The 14,844-nt window shown below is 41.7% G+C and overlaps 1 pseudogene; it reads left to right on the top strand.

The window, feature by feature from the left end:
• The window catches only part of LOC113893531, an 81,134-nt pseudogene extending 66,754 nt beyond the window's left edge, over nt 1–14,380 (top strand).
• The last annotated feature ends 464 nt before the right edge of the window (nt 14,381–14,844 follow it).

Genomic DNA, 14,844 nt, shown 5'->3' with positions numbered 1-14,844 from the left:
CACTGGGGGACAGGATTGTTGCTATTGCTGACACTCCAATACAAAAAAATCTCCTTGTCTATTTAGGGTATATCAGAAATGGACAATGCAGTTTCTCTAAGGTAAAGTCAATCATCAAATATTTATTGACTTCAGGTCAGTTCAGTTGCTCAGTCGTGTCTGACTCTTTGTGACCCCATGAACCACAGCACACCAGGCCTCCCTGTCCATCACCAACTCCCAGAGTTTACCCAAACTCGTGTCCATTGAGTTGGTGATACCATCCAACCATCTCATCCTCTGTTGTCCCCTTTTCCTCCTGCCTTAAATCTTTCCAAGTATCAGGGTCTTTTCAAATGAGTCAGCTCTTTGCATCAGGTGGCCAAAGTATTGGAGTTTCAGCTTCAATATCAGTCCTTCCAATGAACACCCAGGACTGATCTCCTTTAGGATGAACTGGTTGGATCTCCTTGCAGTCCAAGGGACTCTCAAGAGTCTTCAACACCACAGTTCAAAAGCCTCAATTCTTATGCACTCAGCTTTCTTTACGGTCCAACTCTCACATTCATAGATGACTACTGGAAAAAAACATAGCCTTGACTAGATGGACCTTTGTTGGCAAAGTAATGTCTCTGCTTTTGAATATGTTGTCTAGGTTGGTCATAACTTTCCTTCCAAGGAGTAAGCGTCTTTTAATTTCATGGCTGCATTCACCATCTGCAGTGATTTTGGAGCCCAAAAAAATAATCAGCCACTGTTTCCACCGTTTCCCCATCTATTTGCCATGAAGAGATGAGACCGGATGCCATGATCTTAGTTTTTGGAATGTTGAGCTTTAAGCCAACTTTTTCACTCTCCTCTTTCACTTTCATCAGGAGGCTCTTTAGTTCTTCTTCACTTTCTGCCATAAGGGTGGTGTCATCTGCATATCTGAGATTATTGATATTTCTCCCAGCAATCTTGCTTCCAGCTTGTGCTTCTTCCAGCCCAGCGTTTCTCATGATGTACTCTGCATATAAATTAAATAAGCAGGGTGACAATATACAGCCTTAATGAACTCCTTTTCCTATTTGGAACCAGTCTGTTTTTCTATGTCTATTTCTAACTGTTGCTTCCTGACGTGCATACAGATTTCTCAAGAGGCAGATCAGGTGGTCTGGTATTCCCATCTCTTTCAGAATTTTCCACAGTTTATTGTGATCCACGTGGTCAAAGGCTTTGGCATAATCAATGAAGCAGAAATAGATGTTTTTCTGGAACTCTCTCACTTTTTTGATGATCCAGCGGATATTGGCAATTTGATCTCTAGTTCCTCTGCTTTTTCTAAAACCAGCTTGAACATCTGGAAGTTCATGGTTCATGTATTGCTGAAGCCTGGCTTGGAGAATTTTGAGCATTACCTTACTAGTGTGTGAGATGAGTGCAATTGTGCGGTAGTTTGAGCATTCTTTGGCATTGCCTTTCTTTGGGATTGGAATGAAAACTGACCTTTTCCAGTCCTGTGGCCACTGCTGAGTTTTCCAAATTTGCTGGCATATTGAGTGCAGCACTTTCACAGCATCATCTTTCAGGATTTCAAATAGCTCAACTGGAATTCCATCACCTCACTAGCTTTGTTGAGAGTCACTGTTTACTCTGTCTTATGTTGAGAGCTATAGAGAATGTCATAAATGGACTCAAAGAAGTGATGATTGAAGACCCCTTAATAAAAAGTTGTCAACAAGAAGGCCAAATCCAAAAGGATGGAAAGCTTGGAGGGAAAGAGAGGTGTATCTATATATCCCTTTCTTCTCCCGTTTTATCCCCAAAGCTCTCCCAGCCACCACCCTTCAAATTAAACTTGATGTATTAGGACATGGGTGCCATTAGACCTTTTAAAGCAGAAATAGAATAAAGCCATTTTCATACCATTTTTTCATGGGGTTCTCAAAGCAAGAATCCTGAAGTGGTCTGTCATTCCTTTTCCAGCAACAAAACTAAGACACTTACACCTTGGAAGAAAAGCTATGACAATCCAAGAGAGCATATTAAAAAGCAAAGACAAAGTGATGTATAGTCCAAGCTATGGTTTTTCCAGTAGTCATGTACAGATGTGAGAATTGGACCATAAAGAAGGCTAAGCACTGAAGAATCAATGCTATTGAATTATGGTGTTAGAGAAGAGTTTTGAGGGTCCCTTGGACAGCAAGGAGATCAAACCAGTCAATCCTAAAGGAAATCAGTCCTGAATGTTTATTGGAAGGACTGATGCTGAAGCTGAAGCTCCAATACTTTGGCCACCTGATGTGAAGAACCAACTCATTGGTAAAGAAGCTGATGCTTGGAAAGATTGAGGGCAGGAAAAGAAGGGAGAGACAGAGGATGAGATGGTTGGATGGCATCACTGACTCACTGGACATGAGTTTGAGCAAACTCCGGAAGACAGTGAAGGACAGGGAAGCCTGGCATGCTGCAGTCCACAGGGTCGCAAAGAGTCTTAAAAAGCATGAACAAGGATAAGGCCATAGAAATAAGAGCAACCAACTTTTCTTGTAAACAAGTTCTGGATGGCATTTGCAAAGATCTGCCCAAATTTTCTGTGACTCTAATGAAGTAAGCCACACACACACACACAAAACCCTGCCTCCAAATGAGATTGTATCTAGACCATGTTCAGCAGACTCATGCTTTATTTATGCCTTTTTAAAATTACATTATTAAAGAAAAAAATCTTTGAAAAGCCCAAATTTATAACTGTGTCCTTTTAGAAATTAGGTCATGAGAAGTTGAGTCAAAACAAAACATTTAAGACTGCCCAATCCAAAGCAACACAACCAAAACCTTCATCAAGGGTAAAAATTCACCCAAACAGAATTATGGTGTTGGGAAGATAAAACCTATATATCAAATTTTCTTACTGAAACGATTAGGATGTTTTAGAATTTTATTATATTTGACCATCTAGTCATTAGTTAAATATGTAATTTTTTAATCCACCATTATTTTACCATGCCTTCAAGTTTAAAAAAATATTGTGGGTCATGGTTTTCTTTTGAGTTAGTAATTAATCTGTTCCTATTGAAGTTGATTTTCCACACCTCTTTTCATACTGGAAGTTTCTTTCCAAATTATTTCATCTTCTGGACCATTCTAAATAGCAATAGGCCGAGCTTCATTAATAAACGCCTAACAGTTCTCTCACCTCTTCATCAGGGGTGCTCGGGGTCAGTGTCGGGAGGATGTGTGCAGTCTTTCCCCAGCTTCTGTGCTTTGATGGTGACTAGAAGCAGCCAAACTCCCTTGGCTAGTTTGCATGTTAAAGGTAGTACTGGCAGGTGTCTGGTTGAAGATCTAAAAGCTCCTCTCTTGTGTGTGCAAGGGCAAACTCTTCAGTGACGTGAATTGACAATAAGAAGCATATTCAATAAACTTCAATAACCCTTTGTACCCACTTTTTTAAGCCAGAAAACCTGTATTAGAGAAAGTTTGGACCTAATGTTTTCTACTGTGTCACTCTGCCCAACTTGCCTTAGTTGTCAACATAAAACCTTTTAATGTGTCCCTGCTTCCTAATTCTACCAAACAGAGGCAGAAAACTCCAAGTCTGGTTTTTTAATTGTTTTTTCACTTCTTTTCAATTTCTAATTCCACTTGCAGATCACTCACTTGTTTTTTATACAGAGCAGAAGTGCTTGAATTATGCATAAAACCTTTTAAAAGGCATTTTTTCAGATAAAACACTTTGTATTATTAAGCATTGTAAAATTATTATTGCACATCACTTTTATTATGTAGCTCATTTTAAATGGGCCAGAATATTTTAATCATCCAAGAAAAGCCATAGTTTATAGCTTAAAGTTGAAAATATATCTGCACATTTTTTCCATAAAATATGCATGCATGATTTTCAGCTCCATTTAACTAATGTGTTTTGGAAATATGTTACAATAGTAAATGCAACAAATCTCAGTTGAGGGAAAAAAAGTAATATAAAAAGTTGATTAATAGCAATGTATACTTTTTTTCATTTTACAGAAGTCCCTATTATGAAATATGAATCATTTTACATAGATAACCTCTGTATTTCTGTGCCGTTTATCTAAACTGTAGTATATTACAACTCTGGGTGCAGAATTGCAAATTACGTCAAAGAAACAGTCAAAACAACATAAATTACCCATAATGCACTTGCAAAGAAAACGTTGCAACTGTTAAAGAATTAAAGAGTAATCCAAAAAAAATCAGGTAATGCCTACAGCCTGGATATAAGTAGGATCAGAAATGTAATACATTTGCAATTATATTATTGAAAATTATTTCTTAGTTGAACTAGTGATGTAAAAATGGAAACTGTGAGGTCATTTGGATTAATGATCTTCATAGTCAGATCCTGGTAAGCATCTAAAACATGTATGGCCCTGTATGTAAAACACATTTCCTAGATGGCATCACTTTTCTCAGATGTAACTTCACAGTAAAACTGAGCCAGTCTTTAAAACATGTATTAAAAAATTTGTATGGGAGCACATTTCCGTAAGGCAAAATTGGTTTGTGGTTTCTACTGTAAGAAAGAGAATTACTGTGCACAGTATAGGAAGTCTAATTTTATGGTCTGCATGACTGGGTAGTAGCTAGAGTTTTCAGCTCCACCACACATGTCATGAATAACAATACACTGAATTTACATAGCTATTTCCTCAGTGGAATTCCAAGACCACATAATCTCATTTAGACTCATAACATCTCTCCCAGGAACCATGAAGTAAGAAATATCTCCATTTTAAACAACGGAAAAGGAGGAGGCATATAGAGATTGAACCACATCTGGCACCAAAGAGATTAAAAAATATAATACTTTCCTAATAATGGCAGAACTTCCAACAATCCACTCAGAGAGATTCCAAGAGTGCAGACCCTGCTGACCACGCACAGGTGCCACACTTTCATAGTGGCCAACTCAGACCACTGCTGTAAAACAGACAAGCCTCAGTATTGGGAGAACCAGACTTCCCCATTTTCAACACTGACCCTGCACTTTTTACACCCAGACCACTACCAACTACCACCACCTCTCACACCGCCTGTCTCTACCTCAGGATTGTGCTTAGTCGCTTAGTTATGTATGACTGTGACCCCATGGACTGTGGCCTGCCAGGCTCCTCTGTCCATGGGGATTCTCCAGGCAAGAATACTGGAGTGGGTTGCCATGCCCTCCTCCAGGGGATCTTCCCAACCCAGGGATCAAACCCAGGTCTCCTGTACTGCAGGCAGATTCTTTACCATCTGAGATACCAGGGAAGCCCTATGCCTTCTATTAATAGGGCCCAGCACTCATCCCTTGGTTCAGCCCTTAATGGCTCTGGTCTTCCTAGACTTTGGCTTCTGCAAACTAGATCTTCTTCCCTGCTCTTACTATTGATTAGCATATCTAAACACAGGACTCTCCTCCTCACCTTGGACTTGTGGGCCTCAGGTCTCCTTCCTGACTTCTCCTTCCACATGGGAGCTATTGATCGTCTTTCAGCCCAGCCTGAGACTCAACATTCCCACACATTACTCCATAGGCTAGACGCTAGCCAGCCCACCTGCAGTCTGGATCTGTATGGCCCCAGCTGCCACTTGAGGGCAAGCAGCTCCTGTAGCAGTGGACTCTAACATACTTCTATATGACTGATGGCCTGAACACCGGGGTAAGGAGGACAGAATCACAGACCTAGACCCCAGACAGCCTTGCCATTCTGTGGCCATGGCTGTACTGCCCAGTGACCAGCCAGCAATGCTAGTCATCTTCACGTTCTTCAACACAGAGGGGACGTGAAGGCAATTAGTGGCTGGACAAACAGCTCCAAGAGGTAGGTTCTGCAAGCAATGAAATGTAGCAAAATATTAATACAATCTTCCTAGGAGATGCAGCATTGAGTAATTGTGGTCTTCTTGCTCAAAATCTAGCCCCAGGCCTGTATTGCTCTTGTAATCATTTATATCACCACCAAAACAAAACAAAAAACTAGCAGCATGGGGAGCTTTTCTGCTGAGAAACTAACCAGTTTCCTAAGATGCTCATCTGTTGTCAGTGAGCAACTTGCAAACCACTTTGAGACAGGCAGGATACTGCCTCTTGGGAAGGTAGAGAGGTCAGTTTGACTGTTTAACTTGGCCTTAAAAATTATGCCCCATAAATGCTGATATTTTTCTCTTGGTGCTGATCCTCCCTGGCCATTTCCTGACTTGATTCCACCTTGTTCTTATAGCTTCTCACCATCACTCCAGACACTGCTCTGCAGCGCTGGTTACGAGTGAGCCAAGCCCCAGGCTGAACCAATTAGTGCCTCATCCATCTGAATACACTTAAGTTCAATGCCCTAGTGCCCTGGTCAGCAGAGAAGGCAATGGCACCCCACTCCAGTACTTTTGCCTGGAAAATCCCATGGATGGAGGAGTCTGGTAGGCTGCAGTCCATGGGGTCGCACAGAGTCGGACACGACTGAAGCGACTTAGCAGCAGCAGCCCTGGTCAGTAGCCTCTCCCAATTGAGCAATTGGTTTAAGTGATTTTCAATCATCACTGTCCATTTACACTCACTCCTGACCTCTCCAACCAAAAAGCAAAAATCTAAGAATTGTATGTTTCTTATATATTTTTTCATTGAACATCCATTTCCCTTATTTTTTCTTCAGTACATAATTTTGTTCAGTATGGAAGTGAACCTAGCTGAAAAATTCTCCTTCCTGGACTCCCCTGCAGTTAGGGGGGCCCTGAGACACAGTTGCCTTTTTTTTTTTTGGCTGCACTGAGTCTTCATTATTGCTCAAAGGCTTTCTCTAGTTGCAGTGAGCGGGGGCTACTCTCTACTTGCGGTGCAGGGGTTTCCCATTGTGGTAGCTTCTCTTGTTGCAGAGCACAGCCTCTAGAGTATATGGGCTTCAGTAATTGTGGCACACAGGCTTCAGTTGCCCCCAGGGCATGTGGAATCTTCCTGGACTAAGGATCAAACCCATTTCCCTGCACCCACAGCAGATCTCAATCACTGGACCACCAGGGAAGTCCTGAGACCCAGATCTTAACTCTAGGTGCAGAAGGAAGTCTTTGGAGAGAGCATCCCTTTCCAAACACCAAAGATAGAGGCAAACAGGCTGGGCACTTCTTCCAGTATAGAATGTGTAGTTGGAGCCAGAGATAGAAAAGTGAACTCACAATCATTAGGCAACACACCTGAAGATAAACACTAAGGATGAAGAAGGAGCTAGGACTCTGATGCATTGTGTGGGTGCTTCCCCAGCCATGGACTGCCCACCTCTGGACTTATTATAAGAAAAAATAAATAAAACCCCTGCTTGGTTAAGGCATGCGGTCAGATATTTCTATTCTTCTATTACTTGTAATCAAATGCCTTCCTACTTTATACTTGCTTTCTTCTTTGCCCATGGAATTTCTACTAGACTGGTCTATAATTGTCACATCCTAATGGCCAAAGCTCAGGTCTTATTTTCACACTTCCTGGCTTTTTACTTTTTAGCTGGAAACATACGCAACATTTGACCTATAAGACTAAAGCCCCTTCATCTTTTGCAAAAGCACAATAATGATGAAATAAAATAATATTTAAGCATGAATACTTCAACTATACACCCTGGCTTAAACCAAGGGAACTGGAGAACAAAGAAAGCAAATCATTTCATCAAGATTTAAAGAAGAGAAGATCAAGGTTTACATCTTCTCTTCATTATTCACTATTTGTACAGACATGAGCCACCCACTTAACTCTCTCCAAGCTTCAGTTTGTCTATAAAATGGAGATAACAATAATGTCTACCCATAGTTGCCATCACTCAATGAAAAAGCAGACATATGAACAATAATAGTTATTATTGACTGTAATAATCATCTAAGAGTCTTTTCATCATGTGAATAAAAATGCATTTTGACCTATTTTCTTTTCTGAATGTATTTTCTACAATTTTTATAATACCCTCCCCACCATTTCCAGAAAAAAGGATAAGGTAAAGGAGTTAGAAGCTATCTTTCCTGTGAATGCTCGATTCTAATTAGAATCCTAAGAAGGATTCCTCCAGCTGTGGATTGGATGCATTGATAACACAATGCATCTGGGACACATTGATAATCCAGCCCATACCAGTGAAGCGCAAAAGAGCAGATACCCTCCCCCTGTATGACGTAAAAACCGAGCACCCAAAGCCAACTAAAACCAGAAAATTGGAAATTTTCTAGTGAGCACATTTTTTTCTAGTAAGCACATTCATTAAGGGGGGTTTCTTTCCCTTTGTATACCACGAATTCATCTATTCTTCACCATGCCTTAAACAGAGATTATCCTCTACGTTATATGAGTGTGTGCCATATTACTACAATTTTTTGGAAACTATAGAAAAAGCAAAACCAATCTGTAAAATTTGTCTTCTTTCTCTTCCTCCTTTCATTTTTCTACTTATTAATAATTGACCATAAATATCCAGAAACTACAAAGATTCTGTTAGAATTTGATATATGTCTTATAAATTTACAGAAGAAAGTACCTGAAACCAAGGACAAAGGGATTCTTAAGGATGCTGAAAAGCAGTGCATGTTTCTAAGAATCTTCTCACAATGACAACAGCTCTCCTCAAGTTGTCATTGTCATTTCCATAATGCTTAGATCCTGAGATTTTAAAGTGCATGTATTGTCTGCAATACACAGCACCGGGCTGACGAGGGCTACAAACATTTCCTTGTAGAGTTTGGGCTTTTGTCCCTTCTGTCAAGGTTGGTGAGTGTCACTGTCTTCATTGCTGCCTGCGTTTCATGCAGATCTGGACATTAACTTCTGTACCAATTTCTATGAATACTCATTGCAACCTTGTTGATCATCAAGCCTGACAAGGTTAAACTTGAGAACGTGAAAGTCGGCTGAAAGCAGACTGGAGAAGTGTGCTCAGAGAAATGTCTGGATGTTCCCAAGACTGGGAAGAGAAAGTGTTGGTGCCTCTCCTCGCATCCCTGAAGCCTGAATCGAGCCCCCCGGGCCTGGCCCCCAGCTCTGTTCCCCTGGGGAACTGGCCCCCAGCTCTGTTCCCCTGGGGAACTGGCCCCGGGTCTAGGCTTGTCACCTTTCCTGCCACTGAGTCACGGGCTGTGTGAAGGAAAGCAGGTCATTTGGAGTCTCGGACAGAGAGGATATTTGTGCAACTGCTTACCTTCTCTAAAATGCCATTGCTTTTCCTACTTAACAGCTTTAAAATGTAAAAATTAGTAACAGTGTATGGGTACCTTCTCAAGGTTTTGGGCTAGGGGATAGAAGAAGCTAAACAGAATGACTCCTCCCCAGACCAGCTTGTTATCAAGAGCCTTAAATATCTAGATCCTTCAACACGACCGTCTCCCACCTCCTCCACCTCCTCCAGTTAGTGACTATACTTGCCTGTTTTCTTGATACCAGTCCCTGGGTGAAACAGCTGGTGTACTATACTACTGTACTTTTCAGAGTACTGTGCTGTACTCTGAACCCCATTATACATGGGGGTTTTTTGTTGTTGTTGTTTATTTTTATATTTGTTTGGTTTTTATGTATTATTTGCATGAAAAGTATCATAAACTTATTACAGTACAGTACTATAAAGCTAATTGTGTTAGTTGTGTACCCAGGCTAAACTTTGTTGGACTTACAAGCAAATTGGACTTAGGAATGTGCTCTTATTTGTTCGTATGTTGGGGACTACTATAATTATCATCCCCATTTTATAGATGAAAAGCTAGAGAGGAAAAGCAAATGCTTTGCCCAGGATTCCACAGCAAATGAACTACTAAGTGGCAAAGCTGGGAGTTGAACCTCAGTAGTCTGCTCTGACTTTCCCCAAGCGAGCCCCATGATCTTGGAGACTGTGGGGGAGGGGAGGTGACAAGTTTTATTAGTCCATTTGGGTATACATTTCAAGCCACTTTCACTAACCGAGCTCTAAGAATAATGAAGTTATTTGGTTACTCCAATCAGACTCCTGTGTCTATTTCTCAATTGTTTCAGAATTTAGATGGAAAGGGTTGCAAATTGCTTGCTCCCTCAGAAACCCCAACACTGACCTTGTCCGCTTTTACTGAAGTAGGATAAAGGATTGAAATTAGATAACCCTGTCTTTCCAATTTACTCCAAACTGGGGACACTTAGCTCAGTTAGGGAGCATTCATGCTTCTCCTGTCCAGTGACTAGACTTTCTTCCTCACCACTTGGATCATCACTATATCAAGGACTCCCTAATTTCCCTGGTCCTCCAGCAGCCTTCCCACAGTTCAAATTTCTTATATAATCTGGGTTTCCTTCCACTATGACTAAGTAGAGGAGATGGGAGTCCCTTATTGATGGGTTAGCCCAGGTTCTCTGAGGGTCCACACACCCAATTACACATCTCACCCATCATTCAAGTTCCAAGCGCACTCCTCTTACTCCATGAGCACACGACAGCCCGCTGTGTTCTCTCACCCACTTTACATGTGTGTGTACATGCTTAGTTGCTCAGTTGTGTCTGACTCTGCAACCCCTTGGATTGTAGCCTGCCAGGCTCCTCTGTCCATGGGATTCTCCAGACAAGAATACTGGAGTGGGTAGCGATTCCCTTCTCCGGGGGATCTTCCCAACCCAGGGATTGAACCTGGGTCTCCTGCATTGCAGGTGAACTCTTTACCATCTGAGCCACCAGGGAAGCTCACTGTAAACTTATAATCTAAAGCAAAAGCTTTCAACAATTATTTATTGGGTACCATTTGCACCTTGGAAATACCATTCGAAGTACCATTTGCTCTTTGGAAGAAAAGCTATGACCAACCTAGACAGCACATTAAAAAGCAGAGACATTACTTTGCCAACAAAGGTCAATCTAGTCAAAGCTATGGTTTTTCCAGTGGTCATTTATGGATGTGAGAGTTGGACTGTGAAGAAAGCTGAGCACCAAAGAATTGATGCTTTTGAACTGTGGTGTTGGAGAAGACTCTTGAGAGTCCCTTGGACTGCAAGGAGATCCAATCAGTCAATCCTAAAGGAAATCAGTCCTGAATATTCATTGGAAGGACTGATGCTGAAGCTGAAACTCCAATGCTTTGGCCACCTGATGTGAAGAGCCCACACATTGGTAAAGATTGTGATGCTGAGAAGCATTGAGGACAGGAGGAAAGAGGGCAACAGAGGATGAGATGGCCGGATGGCATCACCAACTTGATGGCCATGAGTGTGAGTTTGAATTTGAGTTGGTGATGGACAGGGAGGCCTAGTGTGCTGCAGTCCATGGCGTTGCAAAGAGTCAGACACAACTGAGCAACTGAACTAAACTGAACCATTTGAAGTGAACCGAAAGTTGCTCAGTCATGTCCGACTCTTTGCAACACCATGGATTGTATAGTCCACGGAATTCTCCAGGCCAGAATACTGGAATGGGTAGCCTTTCCCTTCTCCAGCGGATCTTTCTGACCCAGGAATCGAACAGGAGTCTCCTGCATTGCAGGTGGATTCTTTACCAACTGAGCTATCAGGGAAGCCCAAGTACCATTTATGCACCTAGAATTCAGCAGCAAAGAAGAGATAAATGTGGCTTTTCTGTGGCTGGCCTCACTTACAATTCATTCAGCCTGAGTAAACAGCTGTAGGGTATATGAATCTACATTTTTCTTCTCTAAGTTCCAGAAAAGCTGAGTGCCACTCAGGACTAAGCCAGAAAGTTTTGGAAAAGTTTATTCTATGTTCAAAAATAGGAAGGCCCATACAATTATCCAGTAGATAATGATTTCGATTAGAGATTTTGCCTTAGCTCTCGGATAGCTTTCATGGGGCCTACAAATCTTCTGATGTTGTTTGCAAATTTTTTGTGCATATACATCTGTGCATTTTACTCTGGAAAGGGTCTTTAGAATCTCTAGACCTCCATGAACCAGGTAAGGTTAAGAAACCATTGCTTTAGAGCAACTGTGATGAACGGACTCCTAAGGGAGAATCTGGTAGGATTTCTTCACACTCTGAGTCCTGGGGCTCTGGTCATACCACTAAAGAGACATGAAGTCAACTTGATGCCAGGGTACCATGGGTACAGAACATGCAACACTCTGGGTACCAAGCCAGGAGCACTATGGATACTGAGCCCACAGGGTCTTCTGTCTGTCCTTCTGCACAGCAACTACTGAAGGCATTTCCCCTAGGCTTTCTCTCCCTCAAAACTCCTCTTTCTGCTCTTCAATGTGATTAAAATCTCTCCAATCAAAAAGAGGTTAAGTTTCCCTTTCACTTTATATTTTAATTTAACAAAATAAAATTTCAAGACCTTAATGTAACTTTATTATAACTTAACTTGTAGCACAAAAATAGTAAAGAGGCACTGAAACATTATCAGTCTCTCAGTTTGGAGAGTCTTTTTTTAAATATCCTGGAAAGTTGTGAGGCCATATAAAAATTCATAATATAATGATAAACTCATCATAGCTACAACAAGTCATGCTTTTGCTAAAATAAGGTGCTTATATTCAAGTTTGGATAAATTTAAAAAATAACTCTCTTTCTGGCTTACTTCACTCTGTATAATAGGCTCAGTAACTAATGCATGTATATGGAATTTAGAAAGATGGTAACAATAACCGTGTATACGAGACAGCAAAAGAGACACTGATGTATAGAACAGTCTTTTGGACTCTGTGGGAGAGGGAGAGGGTGGGATGATTTGGGAGAATGGCATTGAAACATGTATAATATCATATATGAAATGAGTCACCAGTCCAGGTTCAATGCACGTTACTGGATGCTTGGGGCTGGTGCACTGGGATGACCCAGAGGGATGGTACGGGGAGGGAGGAGGGAGGAGGGTTCAGGATGGGGAACACGTGTATACCTGTGGCGGATTCATGTTGATATATGGCAAAACCAATACAATATTGTAAAGTTAAAAAATAAAAAAAATAATAATAACTCTCCCACTTTCCTCAATTTTCTGTATTTTTCACCTCCTTCTTTATATTTAAATACCCACCTTGCTATACTTCTGTTGCTTTCTTAAATTGTATTTTTTAAATTGGTAAATACATATATCTCCAAAGGGGAGAAAGACATGCTACAATTTGCACAGAATTTCACATGCCAAAACACAGCCTGGGGTTTCCTTTCTACTCTTAAAAAAGTGAAATATTAACTTTCTAAGTGAAAGCTTCTAGAAGGGTAGCTTGAAATTTAAACATAATGACCTCCTAAACAACCCACCAGGGTAAAAATGGTTGCAACCCACAGCTGCTACAAACTGCCTGCAATTCAAAACGTTCTCAAAGCTCTTCCTTCGCAGGACCTACATCTAAAGCAATCATTTTGCCAATCTTTCTTTTAAGGTTTTGGTTTATAGGATTGATGTAGAGTAAACCTGTGATAGGATGACAGAGAGTATGGTGTCCCTTTCCACTGAGAGCTAATGTAAGAGAGTTCACCATACGGAGGTGGGGGCACAGGCGGCACAGACTGGCAGTAAACTTCCTCTTCAGGAGAAATCGGCTTTTCTCTGATGGGCTCTTTGGTTATGAAAGGGAAAGCACACAATAGGGTGATCAAGGACAAGACAATGAGAGAGCTGAATTGTTCCACACATTTTAGTGAAAGGAATGTTGAGTTGCCAGAAGCAAGGAGGGAATTGCAGATTAGAGAGGCAAAGAGAGGAGAGAAGGAGGAGAGGAAACTGGCAGTTGGCAGAGGGCCAGGGAGCTGGACTTTTCAAAACAAGAAGGAAAAATAAGCAGTTTTTAAGTCATCTGCTATAGGTATTTTGTTTCAATGCAATCCTCATTTTTAACCATAAAATTTTTATGAAATTCCCTGTTTTTGTGAGCAGTGTCTGAGGTAGATGAAGGAGAAGTCCCTATGCTCTGCATTTTGATTGACTCAGGACATAAACAAGAGGACAGACACAGGAGTCGAGACAACAGTGAATTTGAAAATTCTGAGAAGCAGGAAATAGACCAATACATGACTAAGAAGACCAAGTTCTCCCCTGGAAATTGTCAGAGGGATGCTGTGTCACTTGGATTTTGTCAGACAAGCAGAACCACCATGTGGGATTTACTACGGGGATCGCCTCTTATACAGTAGTGGGAGCTGCTGAGGAATTCTGCGGAAGGCTGTTGGTCTCCTTGATTGTTGTGGGCCTGAAGTCTCTGTAGAGCCTCGGAACCATCGGTTGGGAGGAAGAGCTGGGCGTGAAAAGGGGAGAGTAAGGACAAACTGGAGCCCTCATGCCTTGTTACCTCTGACCTCAGTGACATAGGTGGTCTACAGAAGGAGCTGGTGCTCTTCACCACACATACGGAACCACACATACACCTGGCCCAGGATTCCAAGAAACTGAAGGAGGTGATCCAGCAGGAGCTGGAGGAGCTATGGGTTTGGCTGCTGCCTTGTACTACCAAGATGTGCCAATAGATGAGGGACAGCATGCCTGAAATCCAAGGGTGACTGGTGGCTAAAGACCCTGATGCTAGAAAAGATTGAGGGCAGGAAGCAAAAGGGGCAACAGAGGATAAGATGGTTGGATGGCATCAGCGACTCAAAGGACAGTTTGAGCAAACTCCAGGAGATGATGAAGGACAGGGAGGCTGGGTGTGCTACGGTTGGTGGGGTCTCAAAGAGTTAGACATGACTTAGTGAGTGACAACAACAATGATGGGCAATGGTGAAAGGAATCACTCCCAACTTTCACAGTGTTTTCCTGGACCCATGGATCCTAGTAATACAAGGAATAGCATCATACACGGGTCACTGATTTAAAGCATACACCACACCCTGGAGGGTTGGTGTTCTCCAGCTGTTCTCCAGCTGTTGCTTAACCTACAAGGTGTTGCTATCCAGCTGGCATGGAAAATAAATCAGCAAATGGCTAGTCTGGC

Source organism: Bos indicus x Bos taurus, chromosome 5, assembly GCF_003369695.1.
Source record: "Bos indicus x Bos taurus breed Angus x Brahman F1 hybrid chromosome 5, Bos_hybrid_MaternalHap_v2.0, whole genome shotgun sequence".
Lineage (NCBI taxonomy): Eukaryota > Metazoa > Chordata > Mammalia > Artiodactyla > Bovidae > Bos > Bos indicus x Bos taurus.
Note: the sequence above shows the minus strand (reverse complement) of the source record. Positions and strands in the feature narration are given on the sequence as shown.